The sequence below is a fragment of the Etheostoma cragini genome, chromosome 1 (assembly GCF_013103735.1).
Source record: "Etheostoma cragini isolate CJK2018 chromosome 1, CSU_Ecrag_1.0, whole genome shotgun sequence".
Classification (NCBI taxonomy): domain Eukaryota; kingdom Metazoa; phylum Chordata; class Actinopteri; order Perciformes; family Percidae; genus Etheostoma; species Etheostoma cragini.
In genome coordinates, this window is record NC_048407.1 from 1,866,664 (window position 1) to 1,888,535 (window position 21,872).

The 21,872-nt window shown below is 39.1% G+C and overlaps 1 long non-coding RNA gene across 1 annotated transcript; it reads left to right on the top strand.

Moving 5' to 3' along the window:
* Window positions 1-528: 528 nt before the first annotated feature.
* LOC117945311 lies at window positions 529-18,219 on the top strand. Its single transcript, XR_004656772.1, has 3 exons — window positions 529-541; window positions 17,344-17,349; window positions 18,145-18,219. It is a non-coding gene; the product is annotated as an uncharacterized LOC117945311 (long non-coding RNA).
* Window positions 18,220-21,872: the final 3,653 nt, after the last annotated feature.

Sequence of the window (21,872 nt, forward strand, 5' to 3'; positions counted from 1 at the left end):
TCCACTGGGTTGGCACAAGATTAGACAAACGTGGTCTCCAGAGATAAACCCTAGTGACTTTGGTGACTGACTTTTTCACTAGCACACCTCTGACATTTGTGTTTCAGAGTGAAATATCTCAACAAATACTGGAATATTGGAAGTTTTAAGTGAATGAAACTGAAATAATTCTCGATGGATTGGCACAAAAATGTGACATTCATGATTTCCAGACGTATTGTAATTACTTCTGTGATCTCCGGAATATTCCTCGAGCTCCACCATGAGGTTGACATTTAAGATTTAGGAATTCATATCCTGTCAACTAAAGAATGGATGACAATGACATTTGACAAATGCATGTTCCCAGGGGATGAATTTAAGTGATTTTGGTGATGCCCTAGCATTTCTCTAGCACCCCTATGGCATTGACATCATCATCTAATGATTGTAAATGTGAGCTCGTTAGCACGCTAATGTTTGCATTTACCTCAAAGCACCCCTGTGAATAAACTCAGACTTTTAGTTTTTTTTTAATTAATATATTTTTAAAGTCACATTTGTCATAAAAGTGCAGATTATGGTGCACCGTGCTAGAGTTTTGAGAGAAAACAAATCCTGCACTAAAATAAACTACAGTAAAAACCCTCTGATCTGTGACAGAGTGCTCACATGGCACAACATTGGACTGGTGCTCATGCCATTTGGGCCAGCAGGTGAATGAATATTGGCTTGTCCTGAGTGTCCCTGGCTAACAGATCAAGTTTTATCTACAAGCCGTTTGCTCTTCCAGCGCCTAATGAAGCTCTCTGAAAGGAGATTAAATGGCAAAGAGGGACAAAACAATAACCATTACCAGTCACCTTCATTTTGCTTCATCTGTTAACACACTGGGCTGCTGCTGCTATGCGGCACCACTCACATATCCTTGCACACATTGATTTAAAAAATGAGGAGGTGTACATGTACTTATGATTAAAACCATGACTGAAACAACACATGAAGGATACACACAATCTGTGCTTAGCTAGTTTTATCTACTCAATAAAAGGTGGCGAGAGAAAGTAAGACATGTTAGCGATGCTTTCAGGTGCTGCCAATTCAAATGCACAGGAAACATGTAGCAAAAGGGTTTAGGCAGATTTATTAGCTGTTGGTATGAGGGATGTCTAGGCACGATGCGTCATCAATCATGGTGCCATGCTGGCTAAAGCTCAGGGAAAAACATCATACCTTCAGTATCTGAAATGGTTTTGACTTTCTTTGTAGATGAAAGGAGATTCATACGCAACACATTTCCCTAGTTTTTATATACTTTGCTTTTGCAGCAGTGCATCCTCTTGCTTTGTCCCTTAGATCAGCAGAGACTTTAACCTTGTGTGAAGACAGATTTGCATCCAACATCCAAGTGTCATCCCGTTTCAATCAATTGGCTCTTTTTACAAAAGAGATCTCCAACAGCTTTTAACTGGGTTCCAAATAGAACACACTGATACTGGATCCAGTCGGCTGGCAGAACCGGCCCGAAATTTAAGATGTTAAGATCTCCATTGGAAATGTGTGAACTCATCAGTCTCTCAATGGTTTTCTTCCTCTCCTTTGAATACAGCGGCTTGGGATCGATCATCCATTATTCTTGAATTTCATTATGTGGGAAGAGCAGTATCAGTAAACAACATAATGCGAAGTTTACGGTACAATAGGGGAAGGTTTGAAAATGCCACCTGAATGCTCTTCTGTTGCTCGGAAACGCCGGATCACTTAGTCTTCATTGTAGCTGTCACTATATTTTATAAACATTATTATCTTTACAAGATATTTTTTGTTTTCTCACTGAGCCCTGAAGTCAAGTCACATAAAGTACAGAGATGTATGCCAATTAAATTTTTTTACTTATATCTCCAAGTAGGTTATTATGTTTTATTTTGGATTCAGTATACCGCCAGATATAGTCAAATGTGTTTGCTTTTCTTATTAATTTTTTGGCTTGAAGACATGAAAGGGGGAAAGCGAGGGGGGACAACATGCAGCAAAAGGCCATGGGTCAGATTCAAACCTGGGCCACTGTCAAGGACTCATCCTATGTGGGCCGCACACTCTACTACGTATGTCGCCCCGTTTATGCTTTTTTCATGCAAAATATCCAAATCTTAAAATCAGCGGCCTACGTTGGTTAAATTGTTTTTTAACAACCTTTAGGTGTCAGAATTGTTGAAAATCATTGAGTATCTCACGTTAATCTTTTACACATTTATAGGTTGTTAGATTTTTTATTTGGTACCAGGTAATAAGTAAGAAAAGTAATGTTGGTCGACTCTCTCCATCACTCCTTCAACTCCATATTTCATTTTAGGACTGTTAACAACCAAACAATCATAGATAGCTAAAACGTTTTTGAGATGATTCACATCTTCTGTTATTATTTGTAATGAGAAAAGTTTATTATTTCATGGATTCCAGTATGACATTTATGCTGTAAACCGTTTAACTAACATCTGCACTCAACTCACATCGGGGAGTGCCATGGGTTAAAAGACCAGCCGCTAAACAGTATACCCGGGACACACACACCTGATTTCCTGGGTGAAAGTCTAGTGTTTCCCCCTTAACTTCTTCCGGGGCACAAACTGAGCTCCCCCACTTAAAAGCGCTGTTTTTTGGGACCCATGCACCCATCCACCCCTACCAGTCTTATAAAGCAGCAGTCATGGCGGTGCATACAGTTATACATATGTGGGATGCATACACATTACAGTGCATTACTGTGTGCATTTATTATGTGTAGCCTGCATTATTAGGCCCAGCACAGAAGCTGAAGCGGGTTGAACTTGCTTGCCGGACTGCTGGACCAGCAGATATTCATTTCTCCGCGGTGTAAGTAAGTAATTGGAAAGACTTATTGAAAATAATTTAAGAGATTATGTGTACTTCATCTTTAATGCAAACACTGTAAATCAAGGCAAGGGAATGCAAGGCAATTTTATTTGTATAGCACTTTTCAGCCGCAGTGCAATTCAAAGTACTTTGCATAAAACATCAAACATATTATTATTAAAGGTTATGTAATGTTTTTAAACATATTGATACAAAATTAAGAACAGTACATATAAGTTAAAAACAATCTATACAAAATTAAAAACATTAAATCAAAAACAGGTTGGATAGCAGAATAAAAGAATAAAATGCACAGTATGGTGCAGTGCAAATAATTAGTCAAAGGCAAGAATCAACACATATGTGACGAAGTTTGGAACTACAATAACATTTAAATTCCTTCACGAGCCAATGAAATTGAAGCACTGCTATCACACTGCCATAGTGTGTGTGTGTGTGTGTATGTGTGTGTGGTCAGACTGCCAGGTTGCCTGCAGAATTGAACTTTGACAGTATAGAAGGAGGGGACTGCGCACCAGCACACACACGCAATCTCGTTCAATAACCACAAATTAAAAACAATAAATGAAAAAGATTCTTCTGAAAACAGACATCGCCACGCTCTGACTGCTTTAATGGGCACAAACATGAGTGAGGTTTCATGCACGCTTTAGATAATTGGGGTTTTCCCACTGATGAATAAGCAGCACTCATACTGTATTAATACGATGCTGATTTATCATTCTGTCCTTTGTGTTATTTTCCGCTAGTTAGTGTTTGATGGATGAAGCTTTTCCATTTGTGTAAACATGACATTTCAAAAGGAGAATGCCTAATAATGACATGTAGCCGCTCAATACAATCGAAACGCCTCGCTTTCCCTCATTGGCGGCATCAGTGAGAAAAATATCTCACACAAAGCAGAGCTCTTTTGCTCATATATAATACAGTAATTATAGTTGCTAGGGATTTTCATGGGAAGAAAGGTTATTTCAATGTTGTTGTGTTCATGTGGAGCTTTGTTCAAAGACATATGCTGCATTAGATTCTTTTTTGAGTTGATGTATTATCAAATTGCTGCTCTTTACCCACTCATTTACTTGTAAATGCAATACAGTGGTAGTGAATAGCCCAGTTTTCTCATTTCTTATTTCTTTTTCAAAGCTTTCCAATGATGGTTATCCAAACAGGCATGTGAGCATGTCCTTTAATATCTCCATCTGAGCCTGCTTTGCCTCACTTCTGTGCGTATGAGTTGAGAAATTAGTACTACAAAATACACATAAATGATGTGACATATCTGTTTTCGCTTGATGTCTTGCGTGTGGTTTGCAATTTCCATCTGTATAAAAACACCACGTATACCTACATGTAAATACATTTCATGTGGAGTTCTGCATCAGATATTACAAGAGATGTTGTTTTCAGATAGGGCTGTTCATCTAAGCGAGGGTGTTTTCACTTTGGAGTTATTACACCGTTTCACTGTTTTTTATTTCAATAAATGCAACATCTTTGGAAGAAATCAATGGGTTATGGGGGTAAGTACTCGTCATTTTCATATTGATCAAACTGTTTGTGATCATGATTTTTTCAAAATGAGCCGTCCTATTGTCAGATATCTTACATTTATGTAACACATGTGCACAATTGTTCATGCAAAATGGGATTTTCTGATGTTTGATTCCTAATATGACCCAAATGAAATGTCCAGAAACATGTACATTATATATAAATAAATGCATTTGTAAAACATTACCATTTTACAGGGAATAAACACAAGCCTTTAAATGATTCCATGTGAAATGGTCAATGTGAAATGGTAATGACACGTGAAATGGTCACATTTTACCACCCCAACCAACCTCCTTGCATGGATTTTATGTTTTTCGTACTACTCGTTTCCCTTGTCACTCCTAATACTACCGGCCGTGGTGGATCTATAGACTCAGAAACAGAAGAACAGACGTTAAAGGGTTAAAGGGGGATTTTTGCAATGGCATCTGACACTAAAAGCCACTGACCGAGCGTCAGTATTTTATGAGTCGGGAGCGAGAACAGATTGGATGGACAGAGAGGGAACATGACATATAAATGTCACGTAAATGTGTCATGTAAAAATATACAGAAGACCACATGGGCCTGTGAATTCATCACGTCAAAAAAACATGGAACAGAGTCCACATGTAGAACGTTCACATGTGCTTTTTATGAGAAAAGACAAACACATGTTTTGATTATGTTAATGTTTTATTCAAAGTCCCAGAGAAATAGGAGCAGCAACAAATCTGTGTTTTTTTCATTTAGAGAACATCCAGCTCTGCAACCTTTGGTTTGACGGCAAAGCTAACTGCGCCCCTTTATGTTCACATGGAGCACTCCAAAACATATTACACACGTTATAGCACTGGCACCAAAAGGATGCCATGTTTTTTGTGCATTAATAGTAACATTGTGTACAGCAGCACACGATGCGAGAGAGATGACAGAGCTGTCATGTATTTTTATAGAACCAAGGTTTTACCCCCCGTTGAGGTGAACTATCATCTCTATGTTATGAATTTATGTTATCCTCTCTCTCTCTCGCTCTCTCTGTGGTCTCTGGAGTTCAGAGATGGAGAGTGTATCAGGACGTTCACGTCTCATAACTGACGGTGGATGAAAGTAAAAAGCAGCCAGATTCAAACATCTGTTAATTGCACAAAAGGGAGACAAACAATGATATTTATTAGAGGAAGTTAGCAGTGCCCTCTATATTTACCCCCCCCCCCACACACACACACACACACACTGCCGCTGTCAGCAGCACACGAGTGAATCTGCACTTGTTTAATTCTCTCCTTTCTTTACTTGTTTACTTGTCTCTTTCTTTCTTTCTTACTCCAGATAAAGATAAAGTGGATTTCCTGACAGCTTCTCTGAGGGAATTAAGGTAAAGAAGCTCGGACAGTAATTCTGACGGGGATAATTAATATCAAATGATTGTTTCAATCCCACGCACACACACATTACACCCATTATTGTGAGGTGCAGTGTTCATTCTTGAACTTGGCAGTTGAACAATGCTTTTCATTTTAATCACTGGGCCCATTTAGTAGAAGTTGTGTCACTTTAAAAGGAACACTGGGAAGTCTTTTAACCACTAGTGCTGCCACAGAGCACTGGTTTATGAGCATTATGCATTATGTTGGTTTCAGCTGACACTGAATAGTATGAATGGGAATGGGGCAATAGACAGGACTTTGAAAAAAAAACACTATACATATATATATGAAATTGGCTTTGCAACTATTTTTTGTGGAAGGAAAACTATATATATGTATATAATAATGCATTTTTTTTAAATATTTCTAGACACTCAAAGACACTTTACAGTTGTGGTTACATAGACACAACAAACTAGGTACATAGACAAGGTTACATAACAGACAGAAGAAGACAAAAAAAATATATATATATTAATAACATTAAAATGTATGTATACACACTACACCACTGTTCTAAAGTTTGGGGTCACCCAGACAATTTCATGTTTTCCATGAAAACACACACTTTTATTCATCAAATGAGTTGCACAATGATCAGAAAATATAGACAAGACATAGACGAGGTTAGAAATAATGATTTTATTTGAAATAATAATTTTGGTCTTCAAACTTTGCTTTTGTCAAAGAATCCTCAGTTTGGAGTAATCTCAGCCTTGCAGACCTTTGGCATTGTAACAGTCACCAAAGGTGTTGAGGTAGTCTAAAGAAATTTCACCCCACGCTTTTTTAAAGCACCTCCCACACGTTGGATTGGTTGGATGGAAACTTCTTACTTGGTACGGTCCAGCTGCTCCCACTACAGCTCAACAGGCTGGGATCTGGCGACTGCTTCTTTGGGTCATGAAAATGGAGTAATAGCCTTCCTTATTTACCTTACCTTGTGCAAATCTCCCACTTTACCAGCACCAAAGCAGCCCCCCACCATCACATTACCTTCACCATGCTCGACAGATGGCGTCAGGCACTCCTCCAGCATCTCTCCACTTATTCTGCGACTCACGAATGTCCTTTCTGTGTGATCCGAACACGTCAAACTTAGTTTTGTCTGTCCATAACTCTTTTATCCAATCTTCCACTGTCCAAAGTCTGTGTTCTTTTACTCATCTTAATCTTTTCCTTTTATTGGCCAGACTCAGATGTGGCTTTTTCTTTTCCACTCTGTCTAGGAGGCCAGCATCCCGGAGTCGCCTTTTCACTGTGGACGTTGAGACCGGCGTTTTGTGGGTACCATCTAATGAAGCTGCCAGTTGAGGACCTGTGAGGCATCTATTTTTCAAACTAAAGACTCTAATCTACTTGTCCTCTTACTTAGTTGTGCACCGGGGCCTCCCACTTCTCTTTCTATTCTGGTTAGAACCCGTTTGTGCTGTTCTCTGAAGGGAGTAGTACACACCGTTGTAGGACATCTGCAGTTTCTCGGCAATTTCTTTGCCTTCATTTCTCAGAAGAAGAATGAACTGTCGACTTTCAGAAGAAAGTTTTTTCTGGTCGTTTGGAGAGTATAATCAAACCCACAAATGCTGATGCTCCAGATACTCACCTAGCTCAAAGGAAGGCCAGCTTTTTTTTTTACCTTCGCTAATCAGCACAACAGTTTTCAGCTGTGCTAATGTAATTGCACAAGGGTTTTCTAATCATCAATTAGCCGTTTAACACGATTAGCTAACACAATGTACCATCGGAACACAGGAGTGAGTGATGGCTGTTGGACATGGGCCTCTGTAAACCTATGTAGATATGCCATTAAATATCAGCCGTTTCCAGCTAGAATAATCATTTACCACATTAACAATGTCTAGACTGTAATTCTGATTAGTTTAATGTTATCTCCATTGAAAAATAACTGTAATTTTCTTTCAAATACAAGGACATTTATAAGTGACCCCAAACTTTTGAACGGTAGTGTGTGTATATATACACATACACTATATATATATATATATATACTATGTATATCCACATGTACAGTATACATATATGCATACATGCATAATTTCTGTATATATAGATATATACAGAAATTGGCTTTGCCACTCTGTTTTTTGAGGAAGGAAATAAACACAGCACCACTTAGTCTTTTTAAGTAGATGGAGTTTGCATTCCTAACCAACTTATTTAGGTTTTTAGTTAAGAGTTTTTAATTTGCACTTCCATGTGCCTTGTGATGAGATGATTTGGCTGTTTCTGAGGTCAAAGATCAAATTCGAACATCAGCTTTTAAGCCAACATGGATAAGAAGTTGTAATAATGCTTGGAGAAAAAAAGAAAAGACATCCATCCTGTAACTTAACAAATGACCAAACGAAACGGGTTTCCAATTAATGAATTCACTTCATGTATTTATTATTTATGGTTTTTACATCTGTATTCTGATTAACAATGATCCCTGAAGCATAAGACTAAATACATATTTAAGTATGAATTCAATATAATTTTTCTTGTATGGGTAATCATAGCTGCGCCTCCACAAATGCTAATATCTCTTTATTCATTATTATGTACTAACATAACTGTCATTTATAGCTGTAGGAACTAAATATCAAGCACTACAGTAAGTGACTGTGTGTGTCTGTGTATTCAATTAACACAAGTCTGATTTAAATGTTGTCTCATGGCCACAATATTCAACAAGCCATAACTGATTCCTTCGTTTTTTCTTCGATTGATGTATGAGGTAAATCATTTTACACATCTGAATTTGTTTTTTACCACACAATGTGAAAATCTACACATGGACTGGCAGTTATTTGCTGTATACTATTTCAAAGGTCAAAGGTCAGGGTTTGTTTCTATGGCACATATAGAAAGAGTCACTACTGCCTCAAAATGCTGTACAGACACAGATAACAGCATAAGATAAAAACAGAATATTCCATAAACAAGAAAAAACTGACTACAGATAAAAACTTTACTCAAAAGGAATAACTACAAAAAATGTCACAGTTCAGCTTATGTTAAAAGTCAGTGCAAAGTGACGTGTTTTAAAAAGTGATTCAAAACTCTCAATAGAGGTAGCTGCTATACTGAGATACATATGCAATGTTGTATATTTATTCATGCTGCAAGCATTGTGTGTTGGAGTCAGGGCCGGCTCTAGCCCTCTGGTTGTCGAGATTGAGTTTTGCCCCCCAACCCCCCCCCCCCACCTCCCACCAGTCTCGCATTGCCAGATCTCCACAGCGCTGTGTCAGTGATAGAGTGGCAATGTACAGTATGTTCATTTTAGTTTCTAGCTTGCATTTATGTCACGTTAAAACTAACATTTTGATCTAATCATAATTGGTCTGGCAACCCAGGGCCCAGTGTTTTGTTTCCAGATTAGCAGGTATGCATGGTGACTTATGATGTGGGGGTCTGGGGTCTGGGGTCTGGGCCCCCCCCCTGAACATTTTGAAATTCATTTCCTGCATTCTGGTGAATTTTTATGCACCTATTTCTAAATCAAAGGTAAACATTATAATCCAAATATGAAAACATAATGCAATATTTCGCAGCAAGCCTCTCAGGCATTCTGTATTGCTTTCATCTATTTATTTTCCTGTAGATCGACTTTTGTAATCATATCTGAGTAAGAACACATGTAGTTCGGGCATCATTTATTCTTCCTCCTCTTTTGCATCTTTTGTTGGGGATGTAACCTCCTTAAATGTGCATATGACAATTATTCACCTCAGTGATAAATGAAATCATTTTAATGCATTAATAAACCCCTGCACTGTAATATTTCAAATGTTTGAGCAAGATTTCTGCTTATGTCCAATACTTTGTGCACAATAACAATATAACTCATCCCCTCTGTGTTCTCTAAGGTTTGGAGGAGTTATAATTGGCTATTAATAGAATAAAGTCACAATATTTCAGAACATAATCTACTTGCGCCATAGTCTGCAGTGCAGTACGTGATTACTCTGCTGATCCGGTAGATCTCAGACCTCCTGACAGACTCAGATTCCCGTTAGAGACTCTGGTCTCTGAATGAGACAGGGGCGCTCTTGGATGATCATGTTTAATAAACATCTTTTATTTCGCTTGTCGTTCTAATTCTATTATTAATGGGAAGTAGACCAAAGGACGACACGGCACCCCCAGCACATTTGACGCCCTAGGCAATCGCAAAGGTCGCCCATAGCCACCGCCCGCCCTGGTTGGACTCCAAGAACTCATCCTATAGATGTCACACCCAACAACAAGTTGTGTCATTATTACCCCAGACATCACTTCTTCTAAACTACATTAGAAGAGCAGGCTCACACAGTTGTTTTGCAGAATGTCACCAGTTGTATCCGCTGTTACATTTATTGTTCAGCAAGCAGCTCTGAGACCAACATAGTGACCTAAAAATAAATGGGATCCGACTTGACCTTAGCTCCAGCTTGTCCCACGATCAGTCACAGTCTTTCTTTGGCCTAAGTCACTGGCACTGAGTCCTGACGATGATATGCAGTCAAATGTGTTAATACATATTCATAAGTCCCTCGTTTGGGAACATTTCAGCTGCGCAACACACACGCAGACACACACAAACCTGCTCAAATACACACACATGCACAAGCATGCTTGTGTTTATTTGCAAACATGCACAAGTGCACCACACGCTAATACTACGTGCCAGCATGCTAATACATTTGACACACACACGCTGTTTTTAGCAACATGGTGTCAACAAATGACACGGTTCAATCATGGGTTTTCTGTTCCAGTTTTGATAACAGGATGTATAATCACTTCTATTTCAACAGGACACATGTGACCTCTGTTTAAAGGAATTTAATCAAATCTTCTCACACTAATGTGTTCAGCACAGAAGTTGCTTTGTAACAAATTGTGGTGTTTTACTCGCTGTAATTACCTAATTTAATTTATTGGTGTGACTACTTTCTCCCCACCTGAGTCTTCTCCTTCTTCTCTCCTCTGTCCGATTTCCTACATTTCCCAAAATGCCTGGCCCTACCAACCCCAGCATGGATGATGACGCTGCTTCTTTTGATTACAGTAATGGTGGTTATGGCGTCAGAATTTAAACAAAATGGACAAAAAACTCAGACCGATTTGTCACTTTTTTCCACTTTAGTTTTTGCCCACTTTAACCTAACTTACCTGTGGTCGAGGTTTCTATACAACTACAACTATTTGTTTTGAAAGGGATCAATGTTGAAGTGATTTGTATGTGTATTCATTTCAGTTAATTTTACTACTTTGTAGTTTGCAAAATTAAAATAGTTTGGATTCTGTAACTGTTTCTATGAATATGTTATATGAAAACATAAAAAATATTCATGTTTTCACATAACGTTATTGTATAATGTTGTGGAGCAAAGCAAACCCTTTAGTAATCAATTTTAGTAAACATGCTGATATTTGACAGAAGAATCAGTCATTGACCTGTTTAAAGGGCCAGTCAAGGAAAATAAAGAAAACACTGTGATATGATGGTGAAAACGCCAGAATCTTAAAAAACATACCGGGATACTAATTTGTGGTCATATAGCCAAGCACTACCGTGCATTTTGGATATCTGTTCCAAATTTTAAGGTAATCCATCTAACGGTTGTTGAGATATTTCTGTCTGGAGCGGGGTCAAGGACCAACTGATTTTGCCATCTCCGGAGCCATGCCGCTAGCGTTGGTATAAGATGGAGATGCCCAGTTCCTACCCAACATGCCTTGCACTTGTTTATATAAATTCGACAATGGCAGAGTCCAAAATGGTGAAATACTAATAAAACTATTTTGTGAATTGAGAAGGACTTAACATGCTAACGGTAGACTGGGTAAGCCCTGCCCACTCTGTCGGCGAGTTGATTTCGCCCTGCAGCTGAGTCTGGAAGCCTCCACCTTTAATTCTCCTGCTTCAGGTCACAATTTTGCAGGCCACAATCAAAAACAAGCTTATCAACCTGGTGTGCTATTGGCTGGTTTAACACAATGACGGCGGAGAAGCGACCAAGCGCAGCAACCCGATAATGCCGCGGCCGCTTCTACGTCCCCCAGATTGTTGCTCTGATTGGTTGAAGGACTACCCAATTGCGTACAGAGTCATTTGAACTATTCCCGTTGGCCCCGCCTCTTGTGCAGAGAAATTACAGAGCAGACTCCCCAGACCAACGTCCTCAGTCTCAGATCTATTCAGCTTGTCTGGGTCTGCTGATAGCCACACTAGGCAAATGTGATATTTGCCATTAAAGAGATAAAATATGCCCCTGCGAGCCAGCACATAACAAGCAGTTATAGAAAATGCACGGATAGTTTTTCATCCAATATTTTTTTCCGTCATCTATCCACAGGAATCCTCTCTTCAGAGACTATTATTCTGGATTTATGTGCACCAGAAGAAATATTGCCAAAATTTGTCTAGATGTCAGAAAACGTTGCTTTACTGGCATGTTTTCCTTTTCCATTCCCTTTTCGTGTTTATTTTTCTTTACCACTCACTCCTCTCTAAATCACACCCATCTGTTGATTTTGCAGGCGCCTTCATCACATGACAACTACATCTGGTACTAAAACGTGTCTTCAGCCTGGCATTATCCCTTCCAAAGAAGTGGAAATTCTCCTTAAATGTCATCCCTGCTCTCATTGTAATATAATATGCTCTCAGCTTTGCAGGTGTGAATCCTCTCTGCCAGGCTGAACAGGAGGAATATGCTTAGTGGTATTTAAAGCTAAGGTGCTCGTGTCATTTAGAAAGCACACAGCTCTGACTTAGCCCGCCCTCAGAGAGCCACGGTACAGGTGGATCATCTCCGTTCTCTCCCTACTCCACCGAGGCTGTCTGCGCCATGACTGGCTTTCGCTGTCAAGCCAAAACATAGTAATCCCTGCAGTAAAAGCCTCACACTAGAAGGGTCATGCTTTTTCTCCTCTCTCTTGAAAACTGACAATACACTGCTGTTGTGTTTCTCAAGTTCAATTTCGGGCTGTGAAAGGGAGTTCAGGTGCATTTTCTTTTCATCAACGGCTGTAACCAATGGAAACTAAAGGCAAAGAGAGAATAAACACAATGCGAGTGCATCGGAAAACATAAGCAAAATGGATGATGTGCTCTACATACTGATGTGTATTATTGGCAAAAGAGAGGAACAGATTGGCCCTTTCTTTGGCAATAAAGATAATACTCTAAAAAGGCCCATCTGCCTTATTGAATTCTAACAGCCCCAATACACATACACCCATATCAATGCTCCCTATTAAATACACTCATGTCACACACACACACACACACACACACACACATATGCTGAAGGGCTACTTCCCAGCTGTGCCTCCCCATTCATAAATGTCAATGACACTGTGCTCAGTATGATAAATCTCAAATTTGTCCATGATTTGCATAATAGATGATCAACATGCAGGATCAGAGGTTCATACAAGTGACTTAAATTTCCTCGGAGCAGAGAAGAGTAAGATACAGCGACTGAGGCTAAATTATTAGTTTGATACACTGTAAGTGGGGTATTGTCATCAGCCGGTCGGGCATGAACACAATTTTGTTCACCTGAGAGTTAACTGTGAAATGCAGGCTGTAACTGAGTCTAGAATCAGGTGCAGTTCATTGGTAACTCGTAGACATGTGTTTGCATCAATGTCTTTGGGTTGATCCCATTGTCAAGGTTAATACATTTGAAAGGAGGACGCAACTACAGTAGACCAGTAGGCAGGTTGATAGAACCAAAAAACGTAAGCTTCAATAACAAAAACAAACAGGCAATAAAAGAAAAACCCAGAAACACTATAAACGAGGAAACTAGACAGTAGGGATACACAGATACTGTAGACATGAATCCAGACAATCTGAAAAGTCAAAACACGACCATGGACATGGAACGAGAATGCAGAGGAAGGGAGGGAAGAGACAGAAACTGGACACACTGAAAACAACAGAAAACACAAGAAATGAGAGGGAAACAGGAGCAAACAGCACACAGGGAATCAAACCCTAAAGACGGCACTGATCTAGATCCGGTACTTGAACTAAGGCTTCATTAACATTGCTATGTTTTGGTTTGAAAACGAATATCTTTTGCTACGTTCCCCCCTCTCGTTCCCTCTGCTCTGGCGTTACTGAGCCCCTAAACCGGACTCTGATGACCCTTCTGACCTGTTTTGGTTTGGTCTACATGAATAGACATAGAACAGAGATTACACAATGACAATATAGACAATCCATATTACACAAGGATACATAGAATGTGAACACAACACAACACACTTGTCAAGCTTTTCACATTTATGTGATGGTGAGTGTTGAATACACAGAGAGGAAAACGCCTAACTTGCAGTCTGAAAAAACCACGATCACGGCCTAGATTGTGGGCCCCATGTAGGCTGAGTGGCCCGGGGTTCGAGTCCGGCCTGCGGCCCTTTGCTGGAGTCATGCTCCATCTCTCTCCAACCTTTCCTGTCTGTCCACTGTTACTATCAAATCAAGGGAAAATCCTCCCCCCCAAAAAACATGCTCAGATACACATTTACATTTTAGGAGTGTGTCTTATGTGGAAAACCACATCACTGCAAGAGCCAAAGGTCCCTGAAGGTCTCCACATATACTGCACTGAAACAAAATATATACAGTACATACTGTATATTTCTTAATTATCCATTAATTGAATGGAACTCTGTAATCTTGGTACGGTTGTACATTGTAATTTTCCCATGCTGGATTAATAAAGTATAAATTATTAATTATGTAAGCAATGTATATTTGCACATTTACATGAAAAAATTGACAAAACAGACTATGTTCACTGCCAGGCAGTAAGAGCAGTTTTGTTGCTGAAAACTGCACAAACCGCTCCACACTTTTATTTCAAAGTGTGACTGCTCAGTGCTTGGGTTGAGGGAGGAACAGCTCATTTGAATTTGATTTGAAGATTTATGTGAAAATAAGCTTGAATGCAGAGTGGCTGGATATTTTTGGTTAGTAAGAAGACCTTTTCTTTTTGTTTTGTGGATTAAACTGAATTTGACACTAGAAGGCTGTTTGCACATGCATCAACTGCTCACCTTGAATCTCAGTTTAACTCATATACAGCATGCAAAAATGGGATTCATAACATCCTTATAACATCAGGTGTTTGGAAGCCAAATATGGTTCAACATGTAACTTATACAAGAGTGAAGTGTAAGCAGGGGGAACCAATAATCATTCAGAGGGGGGGCTGAGGGACGTTTTATCAGAATACAGCATAGAAAATCTGCTTACAAATATAGGAAATATTGGATAGCTTAGAACAAAACAAAGTAAATCCCCTTAATAAAAAAAAGTTTCACTCGTTTTCATTTTAAACAAATTGTATATCCGAATACAATACACATTTTCAAGTAGCTCAGTCTGCAACTTAAAAAAACAAACAAACCAATTCCAGTTCATCAGCATTTTGAATAGTCATCATGGGAACATTAATTGGTCATGTGACAAGGGCAGGGAAGATTGGGCGAACAGACAGCCAAGTGACTGTACTCTGATCTAATAGATAAGTCCCTTCCCTTGGGGTCTTATTTGGGAAAACTATGGTGGGAAATGGGGAGATACACATTAGTTTTTGATCCCCTTTGAATTAGACCATGGATTACTACACTCGTGATGTTTGTGCTAGTACCACTTAGTGTTGAGTCCAGAGAAATACATCTCTCGTCTCCCTCAATAAACGTCACCTTGCTTGATGCTCGGCTTGCTCACTAGCCAGCTAGCTTAGCTCTGTTCCACAACACATGTTATTTTATCTCTTCACTGATGTGTTTTATCCAGCGAAGATTTTATCATCAGAGAAGGGAGAAGCGAGAGAAGGAGCAAGATCTACAGCTCGTGTGAGTGGTGTTAGATCCCGTTACGATGCACACAGACGCGGTAGCTACAGCGAGACATCGTCCATGTAACTTTGAAGTGGGTAGTCTTTCAGGCTATGCATTTCCCCTTAACTGAGGCTTTCCTGACTTGCAAAATGATCTTGTGAACTGACGAGAATCATATTTGTAAATCATGGCTAGTCTTTCCCTATTCACTACCGTTCATATTTTCTCCAAATAAGGTCCCATGGCGGTCCACCGGATCGGGAGGGACTTTGCCACTCTATGAAAACCACAAATGCCAATCGTATACAAGGAGTGGGGGGGCTGTGCTACCCTGTGCCCCACCCCCGGGTGTAGGCCTTCAGTACTCACAGTACACTGAAAAAGGACTTTTGAAAGCAGATCATTTTGCAAATTCATAGATTCTTGAGTTCTAAATGTCCAAACATGGAGCCGGCGTGGATACATGATGGACTATTTTTTTGTAAGCATCCAACAAATATCTTCAAATGTGAGATGTGTGATGCTTTATTTTAATCCACTTATTCTCTCCTGATGATTACTAGTTACATTTATGGCAACCCTGGGTGGCTAACATGCACAAAGCACTTTGACAACCATTTCACTTTCTCATTACATGAACAACTTCCATGCAGCAAAACAGATCCATAAGCTGTGATCCAGTTGCTTTACAGCTGAGTGAAAAGGCCAATCTTTAGCCTTTAGACTGGATCTGATATCCAATACCAGACATCCATACAAGGGCCTTTCGAACATTTACACTTTGATGCACTGGTGGTTGGCTTCATCACCTGTTTTTTGTGTCTGTCTGTTGCATAAAATCCAAGGTAATACTAGTAGTCGGCTTTTCAGGTTCACAGTACATAATAATGATTTCTTTTCTGTCAAATTATTCTCTCAATTGAGACCACATTTTCTATTTCTCCATGCCTAACATACCCTGGAAATGTCTTCACCTGTTCTGCTTAATGCATGGAAGTCAAGAGATAATTTGATTATTTCTTTTTTTAACTTTAAAAAATTCCAATGGTGAATAGAGATTGATGAGATGAGCCAAAAAGAGGGACCTTTGTTGGGAGCAGTTAAGTGGATGAATCCTTCCCTTACGTCTCATTTTTTGCCCATTTCAAGGTCCCTGACCATTGAATGATGTCATCTCTGGCTCCAGTGAAAACCGACAGCTCAAAGTCATCCAAGCACGCCGCCACATCTGCTTTAATCCAGCCCGACAATCCAACATGCCATAATTATTCCTAATGTTTTTGCTTATTTACATAATGAAGGGGTTAATTATGCTCATGGGATGCCCCGATGGTCTTGTCTTGAGTGTCAGTGACACAGCTGTAGGTCTGCAAGCTAAATCATGCGCTAAATGTGTCACCTAGAATTAGATCCATTTGGCATAGGCTTACAGGAGCTGTTTCCATAGCGAGGGGCCCAGGCAGCGGCTTGGCTCCGGTCAAATCGGGCGGGAGGAAAGTGGGCTGATATCAGTCATTACCCACTGGCCCGGACAAGATGCAACAAGTCAAGCAGAGCTCCCACTGTGTCCTGAAGATCAGTTGGACAATAAAATTTTATGCACCCATGAACAACGGCAGCGTATTTCATTTTAAGTACAGCATCAGAGGAGCATCCAGTGGGATTTCTTTCCCTTTTTACGGGATGTGTTTGTATCTGTCAGAGACACACAAACCATCACATTGAATGAAACTGCCAGGGCTTAAAACAAGTCTGTCTTTTGATTATCATTTACACAATTTAGTTAACATAACTGGGGATTTATGGTGTCAGTTGGCTTACTTAAAGGAACACTTTGAGAGTGTGCTTGCTTGCCTTCTTGCAGAGTTTGATCAGAAGACCATTTATATGGCAAGCAGTGCAGGAAGTCTCCTATTCCTCCAGGAAGTGACTAAGTTACTGGTTGAGTAATATGCAGATTGAACCCAACTTATAACAGTCAATAATGAACATATATATATCCTTTTCGATATATTATACAAGTATATACGTACATATACTGTATACATACTGTATATATACACATATATATACACTTTATATTATATTTATAATCTACATTACGTAAAATATAAAAAAGGAGCACCAAATGACAGTTGGCGACATTAAAGAACGGCTTGTTTATTGCTAAGGCCACACGGTCAAAGTAAAATGAATGATTAATAATGTAATAACAATAACTTATAACAATGAGTTATTTCAACAGACATTGCCGGTAAAGGACAAAAACAAGCACCTGATGGTAAAAGGGTATTTTACATTGACTTTAAATGCACCTCGAGGCTGGCGAGTTTCAAGTGAATGCACCGTCTCTGGGTGGTTTTTCTGGCGGTTGTGTCCCTCTGTTAGAGTCCTCTACAGGGGACTGCAGTCACACTTTAAACCGCCTTATGTAAGTTGTCAACATCTGAAGCAGTGTTTATTCCAGCTACTAGTAAACGGTAACGTAGCGTCCCGTGCAGCGATGTTTCTGGAAGAAAAACAAGTTAGGCCCCGATATCTTGGTTCTTATTCGGTCTCGTTGCTACCGTTTAGGTCAGAACCGGTTCCCTGTTGGTACTGCGTTTCGGTACCCAACCCTATGTTAAATACATATTGTGATGCTTGTTTGTTTCGGCAAAAGTGTGTGAATGTCATTAACTGTAAAAATAAAATAACATAAAAAACACTGAAATACTACAGTGACAACAAACGGCACCACATTGCTGTGAGGCTTTAACGCATCTCATTTGCATGCGTGATAAGCCACAATTTAACATTTATTTGTATTTTTCAGCTGAGTAGACTCGCGGTGCGAATCAAATACAGGGAGAGAATGTTGTGATTTAACATCTAGTAAGCTTTGGGCAATGTCTTCCCTGTTTTCATTTGATTTTAATCAGCCTGGGATTTGAGAGTTGGCCGGGAACAACAGTGTTAAATGTTCTGTTCCTCGTTGTGTTGCAAGCTGGTTATCTCATATTTATTCAAATCAAAAGTAGGCTATACCTGGAAGCATCCACTGATTAATATGTCATCAACTTGTATCTCGTATGCACATAAATCTCTTGATAATGTACATTACATGCATCGACTGTGACATGAAATGAACACAACAAAATCCGAGGCCTTTACTCTGGTGAGTTTGGCTGGAAAACTGCAAAGATGTTCCACTTTCCATCAAACACAAAAGAATTTTTTTTTTCCCTCGTCGTCCAAGAAGTTAGAAAATAGAAGAATTATTGTTTGTGACTAATTAAAAGAAATTGAATTGAATGAAGTTATTTCTCCTAGGATATAGCTTAAGCAATTGTCTGATGACAAACACCAGAGAAATCCTCTCGACACAGAGGGAGGAATTAATTCACTGCTTTCTTAGAGTCAAAGCACTAAATAGCTGCATATTGTCACAAAACTGATGAGAGTTTCTTACTTTTATTGTTAACAAGTTCCCATCCTGTAAGAAAAAATAATAATGTGAAGAAAAGCACAGGCTATATTTAGTCAGCGTTAATAAGGTATAATCATTTCAGAGGTCATTAATGTATAATTCTGCTTTGCAAATACATTACTAATTACCAACCAATTTAGCACTGTGTCAGAAAGTCCGACCCAGTGTTCCAGTCTGTCTGCTAATACGTTGTGGTCGACCATGTTAATCGCAGCCTTAACAGCTGATAATACCAGTCCATTCCATTCATCCATTCTGTTTAGAGAGTGCAATGTCTCAGTAATTTGATGGAATATTTTCTTTTTGTCTGATTTTCCTATCTTGTGTTATTTCCAACACTCTTTTAATAGCACGGTGAGCCACTAATCAAAGTATGGGGGCCCATTTATGGGTGTTGATGGATGATGATTAAGTCTGCAAGGAGAGTGAAATACCTGAAATACCCCAAAATAATGACATACTGTATGTAGATGACAGGACAATATTTATATAGCCCAAAACCAAAAATTTGCCTCAAAAGGCTTTACAATTTGAATAGCGTGTGGCCCCCTGTAAGCCTATTCTTAATAAACAACAAAAAAACAAGAGAAATACATCTTTCTTCCATGACAGAGTATAACAATGTTATCCAGTACAGATGCTTTGCAATAATACTGTTGTACTGTTAAGCTTAGCAGTATTGGTGCTGAATTGCATACTGTAATATTTTGTGATGTTCATTGTACTTAGGGTTGGTAAGCAGCCCAAACCTATATATATATATATATATATATATATATATACAGTATATATATATATATATATATACACACACACACATCACAATGCTTCTCATACACTCACATCCAGCAATTTGGTCTTGCTCAAAGACACTTCGACATGCAGAGGTTCGAAGCACCAATCCAACGAAGCCCCAGGCGTGTATGGATGATATTCAGAAAATTCTACAGCAACGCTGTTGTTCATTTCTCGTACATTTTGCAATTGCAACAGCCTTTATTATTAAAACATTTTGACCAAAGTGTTATTTCTTATTTGAATTACATTTAATTGGTGGCTGAAGACGTGGATTTTTAAAATTCTAATGAGGATCAAACTAAAATCTATAGTTTGTATGAGTTTATATTTTTGCTTCTTGGCATATAGGCTTGGAAGGAAGCATCCCAGCATGCACTAGGGCAACCAACTTCAAGGACATGGGTTTGTTCGTGGTGTAATTGTTTTATTCTGTGTTCCTTAATGCTTCCACATTGTTGGTTGTTTGGAGTGAATGTAGTTAGTGAAGTCATGTTGTAGTAAAGAGATAATACAAAAAAAGGACAATCCAGTTCCAATTTGAGGAAATGGAAGTACAGAACGCTGATTAAACTTGAAAAGATTCTTTAGTCAAGGCATCATATAAATGCCATGGAACATGAGGTTAGATATGTTTGTTCAATCAAAACCACAACATGTAATACTTCTATTAATGTAAAAACATGAAAGAAAGACTAAAGGAAAAATAAATAAACTTAAAAGGTCCTCCAATGAACAGCAGTGATGAGTATTCAATCCTGTCAATCAATACAAAGCATTTCATCAATAATAGCATATTGTACTCTACGACTTAAGCTCACCTTTTTGTTGGAAAAGCACACTATATCCAGCAGCTGAGCCCGGTAACCTTGTTTTAGCTGTTACCTTGAGGAGTTTCTGTAAAGTAACAAAAAGCTCTGCCACCTTTACAGAGAGTCAACGTCCGGGCCATAGGGGCTGAGACAACCTGGGTTTAAATTAAGATAAAGTATCACAACTGAGCTCAGTGTTCTAGTTATAACTTCCCCGGAGGTCAGGGGTCACACCTGGGCCAATCTTTCTCTGCTGTGGCTCTGTGTCACTTCCTCAGCTGAGGTCAGTCCCACAAGGGCTCTGTGTCAACACCAGACCTGTATTTGCTTCAAACGGTCACCCTGATAAGACGCTTTCGGCTCTCATTCTACAACAATTGGGTCTTTTTTTTTCATCACTGTGGCAAATATCATCCAGCTCGGATGATCTATCTGTATGATAAATAGTTAAGGTGGTAGAATCATTGAAACACTTTGAAAAATCAGCCGCTCTATTTAATAAAATGGAGGATGCGACAGCTTTTTCGGGTTCCTCATCAAACAATATTCAGAAGATGTTTCCAAATGACACCCGCTGACACACTTCTCAAGCTATTCAGGACTTGTCATTCTTCTTCCTAGTCTTTTACAAAGATACCTTTTGTGTCTAAAAGAAAATTGGATGAAAGAATTGGAGACAAAAAAAAAAAAAGAAAGTAGGAATAAAAATAGCTAAACAGAGTCGGAAGCAGTTGCAACAATAAGTCAGAGACGTGGGGAGGGAGGCGGGGACATCCAGCCTTCAAAAATTTGCTCTTTCTTAATAAGACAAACTGAATTCTAGATGAAATGCTTCCACATAATAATTTAGAGCTTAAAACAGACATTTTTGCAAAAATCTTCAGTACTTTTATGAATACATGAGGACTCTGAGGTATTGTGTGTCTTTCTACAACAACAACATTGAATAGAGTCAAGAGAGATGATGTACTTAAAAAAAAAAAAAAAGACACCGCACAGCTTTGTATTGTGGGAATGTGTCTCCGCCCGGAATAAAGAGATGCAAAAAGACCCATCAGTGTTTGGAACATTTTCACAGATAAAACCTGGAAGCCTTTTCAGTCA